The sequence below is a fragment of the Halichoerus grypus genome, chromosome 5, assembly GCF_964656455.1.
Source record: "Halichoerus grypus chromosome 5, mHalGry1.hap1.1, whole genome shotgun sequence".
In the NCBI taxonomy this organism is placed as follows: Eukaryota; Metazoa; Chordata; class Mammalia; order Carnivora; family Phocidae; genus Halichoerus; species Halichoerus grypus.
Genome location: NC_135716.1, coordinates 160,265,802 through 160,274,920, shown reverse-complemented (window position 1 = coordinate 160,274,920; position 9,119 = coordinate 160,265,802).

The following is a 9,119-nucleotide window of genomic DNA, read 5'->3' as shown; positions in this document are numbered from 1 at the left end:
CCTCGCAGCTCCCTGTGGCAGAGGCACAGTGGGGGCGGTGGGGGGAAGGTGGGGGCTCCCACACCCCTCCTGCCTGATCCCCAGGAGCTCCCCGCCCCCCACCCAGCCCCTGCTGCCGCTGCAGGAGGGGGACTCTGCATTCCTGGCTAAGCAGCCGGATTTGCTGTGCTCCCGGAACTATGAGAAGAATGTTTGCCACGAGCTGAGCGTGGTCGCCTGTCAGAGGAGCGTGGCCTGAAGGGCCCACGCAGAGCTGCAAGGCGGCTGGCAGCCGCCACGGTGGGAGGGAAGAAGGCTAAATGCAGAGAGAGCTTCTGGGTGGTGAGGGCTGTGGCTGCGGGACAGGGATGGACATCACCGAGTAGGCCTCCTGGGATCTTTCAGGAGACGAGAAATGACCTCCACCCCTCGATCGGCATTGCTCCCCACCACAGGATGGCAGCCCTGGCCCATCTCATAAATGGGATTATGGGGACCCAGAGGAGAAGTCACCTGAGGTCACATAGCCACCAGTGGCAAAACTGAGACCCGAAACCAGGACCCCCTCCTTCCAGAGGCTGCTCTCCCTCGTAGGGCCCGCCAGGACCACAGTGGGCTCTTAGATACTAGGAAACACCATCCTAGGCCCCTCTCTTCCGGGCTCTCTCCAGGCCTGACCTTCTCGTGCCTTCTACTCCTCATGTTCCCCACCCCCCAACAAGTGCCTCAGGCTGTGAAAATGCCTGGGGCACTGTGGACGCTCAACAGCTAAGTTTCCACTGCCCTGGAGAGGGCAGTGACCCCGGACGTCAGTGGGAAGACCATGAGCCACACATCCTCATAGACCTGGAAGTGAATCCCGGCTCAGCACTCAGCAAGGTGACACTTGGCCCAATTACTGACCTCTCTGAGCCTCCACTTTCCCCTCTGTTAAATGGGCCACTGATTCCTGCCTTGCAGCATTGTTACAAAGCCTAAATGACACGTGAACATAGGACCGGGTACACAGTAGGTGCCCAATAAGCTCTTACTGTGACCCTCCCCCAAGGGGACAGAAAGAAGAAGTGACAAAGTTCCTTCCACCCCAGGTCCCTGTTGGGCCCTCCTAGTGGGGCGGCCTCGGGGAGGAAGGAAGGCCTGAGGCCAGGATCCTGGCCTCTGATTCACTTCTGCCCCTGGCTGCTGTGTGACCTCAGGCAGGTTCCTCCAGAGCCTCCATCCCCCCCATGGGATGAGCCCATAATAACGGCATGGCTCTCCCCACGAGGCACTAACCCTCTACCACCCCCACTGCCCTCCAAGAGCCAGGAATCTCCGCCAATTCAGGTTGCATGGGGACAGTCACCTCCCAATTCAAAACTTTCCAAGAATCTGAATGGAAGCAGGGCCAAGTCCTCGCAGGGCCAAGTCTTCCCACGTCCCTTCCCAGGATCCACCCAGAGAGGTGTAACCAACACCAATCAGAAGTCTGGTGCTACGTGTGTGACCTGGGACCACTCCTTACCTCTCTGCAAGTAAAATGACCCTGGAGACTAGTGTTAGCATTCTCGTTTTTATAGATGGGGAAACTGAGGCACAGAGCTGGGAAGCCGCTTACCCAGGGTCACATGGCAAGTAACCCAGGTCAGTCCGACTGCCAAGGCCCGCTGTTCCCCTCACTGCACGCGCGGCCTTCACTCAAGACCCACCGTCCACACCCCAGCACCCTGGAAATGCCCACAGAACAGAGTGGGTCCGGAATTCCCTTTCTGGGGGTGTGACTTCCCTAGCTGATGTCTGGGCAGTCGTGTGCGCACGTAGGGCCTCACCACCCACTCGGGCTTCCGGACACACCCCAGGCCTCCCACACCCTACGCTCCTGAACTCATGGCCACGCTCAACACCCAGTCCCTCGCCATCTCAGCATCCCAGAGACCCAGATCCAAACCCATATTCTCCTCTTCACCTGCCTCCTCTGGGGACAGGCCACAGTCACCCAGTGCCAAGGTCCTGGGCCAACCTCGCCTCACCCCCACGGCCAGTCAGTCACTGAGACCTCACCTGTCTCTCCCCTTCCTCCTTTCCATCTATTTCTTCCTCTCATCCCCATGTCAACCACCCACCTCAGCCCCCGTGGTCTAACCCCCTCCAACGGCCCAGCTTCCTCAGCGAGGTCCTTGCCTATGAGATGCCCTTTCATCCTGGCCCCCAGAGCAACAGCAGAGACTCCCAGGGTGCACCGTTTCTCTCGGAAATCTGACCCCAAGTAGTGTTCAGTCCCTCCCACTCGTTCCCCCACTGTGTGAGCCACCAATTACTCACTGTCCCCTAAGAGAACCTTCCCACCTCCACACCGTTGCACCTGCTGTTCCCTCTGACTGGAATGGCCTCCCTTCACCCTGTCCACCACCTGCACCTGCCAAAGTTCGAATTCTCCTTGAAAGCCCAGCCAGGGTCACCTCTTTGGTGCTGCCTCGCTGGTAGCCCCTCCCTCCCGCACTTTGGCTTGCATGGTGCCTCCCCCTCGGCGGGTACCCTGAGACACAGCTGCACCCCATATGACAGGCCCCCGTGCCTCTCTGCTTCTTCCACTCCAACTCTGTAAGTGCCTCGGGCCACAGATGGGACCCACTCATTGAGGCCCCACCGTCCCATAAGGAGAGCTCCACGCCTGGCACTGGGGGGGGTCTGGAGTGGGCTGGGGGGGCAGCAGGGCTGGGAGGCTGGGGCTCTGCTAACCTTTGGTCTGGCTCAGACCAGGAGCAGGGGAGGTCACGGGGGCGGTGAGGCTAACAGCCCTGTTTGGTATCTTTCCCCTCCCTCTTGCGAGCACACACATTTACTTCCATTTTTTCTTTCCCCTTCCACTGAACCAAAGAGCGGAAACGCTCATTTTCACTCTGGTGGACAAAGTGAAACCGGAGAAAGAGACCTGGTGACTGTGTCTGAGTGTGAGTGTGAGTGAGTGTTGTCCTGTCTGAGCACGTCTGGCTGGGCCCAGTGGGGCCCACCATGCGCCTGAAGGAGTTTGGGTGTGAACGTGGGTGGGCACATACATGCCAGTCGTTTTAGCATCCGTGGTCGTGTGTGTTCAGAACACGTTCACATGTGTGGTTGTGTGTGACCGTCACTGGGAGGGAGTGTAGCTGGGTGTGACTGTGTATGTCTGTGGTGTGTCCTCATGGTTTTGGGGTGATGGTCCAAGGATCTGTTGGTGTGCCCCAGCCCAGCAGGAGGCCAGTGGAGGCATCTACGCCCTGACCAAGACCGCCAACTCCCCCGCAGCGTTCCTGCCCACCAGACCCCCACCCCTCTCCTGGGCTCTAGAATGGGCTCCATGAGGGCACCCCATCTGCTCAGGGAGTGAGGGTCAGCGCTCAGAGAGAAGCCCCGGGCTGCCTGACTCTCCCGCCAGCCCAGCCCCCATCCATTCCAAATGCCCAGGACAGCTCCCAGGAGGTTGCCCTCGCTAAGGGCACTCCAGGGGGGGATCGACCCTGGCCACAGACCAGGGCACAGGTCTTAGCAAGAGGCACTGTAGGCAGATGGGAGGAAGCACGTCTGGGTCCCCAGGGTCCCCAGAGGGAGGTCAGTGGCATCACTGTCGGGAACCTAGCAGGTTCTCACACACACTGGGGGTCTCACCCACGCACACCCTGACGGACACACATATTAATAACCTATCAGCAGACACTCACCGTCCTCCTCCTACCCCACAAATGTGACAGGCTCACTCACAGGTACACACACGCACAACAAGCAAACTCAGAGGGCTCGCCTTTCCCCAGCTGGCAACTCCTGAGTCCCTCTGGCTGAACAGTGTTTCTGTACCCGGGGACTCCTGGGGCCCCTGCGTCTCCAGCCCCTGAGCAGATACACTGGGGACCCCAGTCCCTCTCACCCCTGCAAGTCTCAGGTCTGAGCGGCGGTGGGGGCGTGCTGAGCCTCTGGTAGGGACAAAACCTCAGTCTCCAGTTTGGGGGTGCTGCCAGAACACCTAGAATAGGAGGGACTTGGGGGCAGAAGCAGAAAAACAGAGAAACTGAAAGGTGGCCAGCAAGCCAGCGATGGCAGAAGGATGGGAAGAGGGGGAAGGGAAGAGCTGAGGGGCTTCCTCTGCCCGGGGCTGGAAGGGGCTCTAAGGCCCCTCACCCCTCCTCTCTCCTCCACCGCTCTACGGGGGAAGCTTTGTCGCTCCCATTCCACAGGTGGGAAGGGAGACTCCCAGAGGTGAAGTGATGCGCCCAGAGCCCCATCATCGGGGGATCCCACCCAGCTGTCTGTTGCTGGAGCCCCCACTTCTGGGAGAGGAAGGGAGGAGAGGGCTTTATCTGGGATTCCGCCTGGGCAGCTCTGGCTGGGGAAACGGGGCACAGGGAACGGGACGGGCTCCCCCATCCTAGCGCCCACCCCCTGGCCCGAGGCCCCATCTCATCCCCACCCCGCGGCCGGAGGCGCTGGCCCGCTGGCCGGGACAGTCTCAGGGGCAGCCTAGCCCGGGTCCTGCCCGCAAAGCCCCCAGCCCCCGCGTCCGCGCCAGCCAACCCGCCTTTACCTGCAGGGGCGACAGCCGGGCGCCGCTCCCTGCCCTCGAGGGCCGCGGGGGCGCGCGGGCTCCGGGCAGGGGGCGCCGTCGAGGTCCGCGCCGGCGGGGCTCCGCGTCGCTCTGCCGGCCGCCCCTCGCGGCTGCCGGAGTGGGCGGGCGGCGCGGGGCGGTGGGGGGGGGGCCGGGGCGGCGGGAGGGGCGCGGCGGGGCGGGGCCTCCACCCTCCTCTTTCCACAGCCACCGCCAAGGCCCGCGCCCCGCCCGGCCGAGAGCGCGCGCCCAGCCCCGGCCCCGACGTGCGCCCCCCTCCCTGCCTCCGGAGCCGAGACCCCACACACCCGCGCGTCCCCATTCATCCTCGCGCACCCTGTGTCTGCGTCTGGGCCCCCTGCCCGAGAGGGTTACCGTCTAGGGGGACACAGACCTGCCACAAAGAAGGAGGGTATGGTCAGTGCAGGGACGGGGCAGCCCCGGAGTTGTGGTCCGTAAATGAGCAGTCCACGGCTTCCCGCAAACGGTGACCCAGGCTGAGGGTGGAGGGCTCGGGGCCCTCAAAGGAGACGGAGGAGGAGCACTCGTGGGCTGCACCTCTGGCTCTAGGGAGGTGAGCCTGTGTGCTCAGGGGCAGGCAGGGACCGATGCTGCACAATCTTGTAGGCCATGCTGAAGCTGGTTAGACTTCACCTTCAGGGAAATGGGAAGCCACCGAAGACAGGAGCAGGGTACAGCGACATGGTCAGAACTGTGCTTTCGAAAGAGTTCCCCCCGCCCCCCACAGTCTGTGCAGAGCACGGAGGCAGGGACATGGGGGAGGAGGCTGCTGGAATAATCCTGGCTGGTCCACGGAGGCAGACAAACAGTGGCGGTTGGAGGGAAGGGTCAAGGGTGAGAGAAGTTAAGGAGGTGGAACAAGTAGGATTTGGATGAGGGGTGAGGAGCCTGGAAGGAAGGAGGTATCAAGGACAGCGCCCAGGTGTGTGGTTAGGCAACGGGGAGGTGGTGGTCCATAAGGAAGGTGGTCAGATGCGTTGAGCTGGACATGCCTGTGGGATTTCCATGTATCCAGAAGGGAAGTGAGAGTTCTGGGCTAGAGATTGGGGCCCATGGGGACAGATGATGACTGATGCCACCTAGGCAATGCCTAGGGAAGGAGTGCAGGGAGAGGAGGAAGCCAACGCCAGGACCAGGACACAGGGAACACCAACATTCAAAGGGCATGCAGAGGAAGAAGGGTCAGCAAAACAGAGCGAGAAGGTGGGGGGAAAACCAGGAGAGCAGTGACTCAGAAGGCAAGGGCACAGAGTGTTTCTAGAAGGCCAGGGAGCCCCCAGGGTCAGGTGTCACAGAAGAGCACCCTTTGGGACCAGCAATGAGAGCCTGCTGGTTGGGGTGGGGGGCCAGGGCAGGGGAGGAGCCAGGCTGCAGAGGCTAAAGGAACAGCCCCAGGGGAGGTAGAGGCAATGAGTGCGGTGCAGGAGTTCCCATGAACTGAGGCCAGCAGAAGGGGGTTTGGGGTGAGGGTGTGTGTGTGTGTGTGTGTGTGTGTGTGTGTGTGTGTGTGTGTGTGTGTGTGTGTGTCTAAGTGGGAAATGGCTAAGCCCTCAACAGGTCTAGAAAAGGAATAGGGAAGGTCTAGGGCAGCCTGTCTCTGGGTCTGGGCCTGCCTCCATCGCCCCCTCCCCCTCCTACTGCCTGCCCTCTGAGGGCCTCCCACTTTGCTGTCCCCCGGCCAAGGTACACACCAGCCCCACCACTCCTCAGTGGGGCCTTTCACCATTGCCCACCTCCAGAGCCTGGGCCCATTCTTGTTCTACCCCTCAGACTGGGGAGGTTGCAAGAGGTCTTTGGCTCTGGCCTCCTGGCCTAAGCCAGCCTGGAGGAACCACGGGGTGGGGGTGCGGGGGGTGGGCAGGCTGGGGCACTCCCCTAAGAAGGGGAGGGGGCCAGTTGGCAAGGGACCTAAGAGGACACTGACTGGGGTGGAGAACTGGGCTCTCCCCCAGAGCTGGTTTGAGAACCAGGCCCTTGATAGGGATCAGATGGGGGGTGAGTGTTTGGGGAGGGGGTGGGAGCTGAGGAGCAGGGGCTGAAAGTTGACAGCATGGACTCTGGAATCAGACTGCCTGGGTTCAAGTCCGAGTGCCCCATTCCCAGCTGCATGCCCTGAAGCAAGTTACCTAACCTCTGGTGCCCAGTTTCCTCATCTGAAAAGCTCACAGCCTAGTTGTGAGGATTAAACCCCTCAATCCACGGAGAGCACTTAGCTCTGAGTGTGAGCTGTTCTTAGAGAGGGGAGGGGCACTCAGGGAAGGGGAAGCAGGCAAGTGGGGGGTGCGCTGTGCTGGGGAAGGGGTCCTCTGGGCTTCATGCACACAGATACTGACATACACTCAGCCAATGCCCTGCAGGATCCCACCCCTGATTCTCCTGACTCACTCCTTGAACATTCCTGAGGCCCTGGGGCCTGGTTCTCTGTGGCACACACGGTCCCCACCCCCTCTCTTCTTCTTCTGCCCAATGCCCTGCAGCGGGAGAGAGTTCAGCTCTTTCATTCAACCCACCCTGGGAGCCCAGTCCAGGCCCTGTCCTGTTGACCTGGAGCCCTGGTGTTTCTTGGACTCTCCAGGTGGGCCTCAGCTGCCCAGCCCCCAGCAGAGGCTGAGACAGCCTTGCCATGACCTTGCCACAGCTGCCTCTTTGTCCACCAGCTCTTTGCATAGCAAACTTCAAGACAGGAAATGAGTGTCCCAGAGCCAGATGTCTGCAGACTCTCCCATCAAGGCTCACCCCTGGGCTAGGCCATCCCACTTGCCAAGGGCTTCCACCTTTGGTTTGTTTCTGGTAGTGTCCAGATATCAGTGGGTCAGCTCTGCCAGTGGTCACCTGCTGTGTGGCCTTGAACAAGTTACTGGCCCTCTCTGGGTTTCAGCTCCCTCAGCCACAAGAATCAGAGGCTGGCAGAGAGGATTCAAGGACTATTCTAGGACACCTGGCTGGCTCAGTCAGTAGAACGTGTGACTCTTGATCTTGGGGTCGTGAGTTTGAGTCCCAAATTGGACACAGACGTTACTTAAAATTTTTTTTAATTTTATTATTTAAAAAAATTTTTTTTTATAAAGGACTGTCCTAGACCTGAGCAGGGGTATCAAATGGGGTGGGTGTTTACAATGAACAGGACGAGGCATGTGATCTGCTTAGCGCGGCCCCTGGCAGAGACAATTCTGGCGCCCGCCCGATGGTTCAGAGCATGGGCTGAGGAGTCAAGCAGACCTGGGTTTGGATCCCAGTTCTGCTTCTCTGTGACTGTGGGCAAGTGACCTCATTTCTCCAACCCTCAAATTCCTCCGCTTTAAAGAAGGATAATGACAGTCCCGAATGATAAAGGCTAACTCTCACAGGGCTCCTCCTCCCTGCCAGGCACCATTGGGAGTGCTTTATGTGGATTAACTCACTTAATCCTCCCAAACCCTTTGAGATTGGTATTAGCGCAGTCCCCACTTTGTAGATGGGAAAACTGAGGCACAGATGGGTTAACTGACTCACCCATAGTGACATAGCTGGGAAGTGGACAAGCTGGAGTTGATTCCAGGCAGACTGGTCCCGTCTACCCACAGTGCCACAGGGCCTCTTGGAAGAGAGTTAATATAAAATCTACACCGGCCCGGCGCCTAGAAGTGACTCGATTAATGTGCATAATCTTTTTTGCCGTTACCATAATTCTCCCATTCATTCTAAATTTCTATCTTGATCTGCCAACAAGAAAACTCTCTAGGCTCCAACCACCCCAGGTTGGAGCCTGGGGAGGGCCTGGATGGAACCTTCCTCTTGCCACCATCCCAACTGTCTGGCAAGCTGAGGAGGGGGGAGGGATGTTTGCACAGATGTGTGGCCCAGGGTGGGCAGATAGTCTGGGGAGGGGTGTGGTGCTGGTAAATTCCTGCTCCACCAGGGCCTTGGCGATTCTGCATCCCCCCCCCCCCCCCGCCCCACCGCATCCCCACCTCCCACTTCCACATCTGCTGGAGGACTGACTCCTGGTTCTACAATTCCTGGGAAGTCCTTCCCTCTGTCTCACCCTCCTTCCTTCCTTTTCAGTTGCCAGAGGCCTCTGCTACAGGACTAGAGAAATAAAGACCCTCCTGCAACCCCCACCACCCCCCTCACTTTCACCCCAGGGGATCTCTCAGCCCCATCCTCAAAAATCCCAGTAATGCTGGGGAAATTAAAGTTACCTTAAATGTTCTAATCTTATAGCAATTTTGCTTCAATCAACATCTAAATGTGACCACATGTGCCCAGACCACCCAGCTCCCTGGTTGGTGGCTTGGTGGGGGGAGCGGTGAGCTCCTGAATGGATGGAGTGCCGCTGTTAGGCATGGCCTGGTTCTGGAAAGGTTCCCTGGGGAGGAGGTCTGCAGGTCTCTGGGCCCTCCCTCTGCTTTCTCCTGGCCTGCCCTCCCTTCCTCACCTCCTCTCAGGCAGGCTGGGAAGCATGGCAGACCATGGTTGGAGTCTGCTTCTACTCTCTCCAGGACATCTGGGCTTGGGGACAGCTGGGGACTCAGGCAAATGGGGGCTGGCTTCGTGGGCATGCCTGCCTGTGCAGTCACACAGA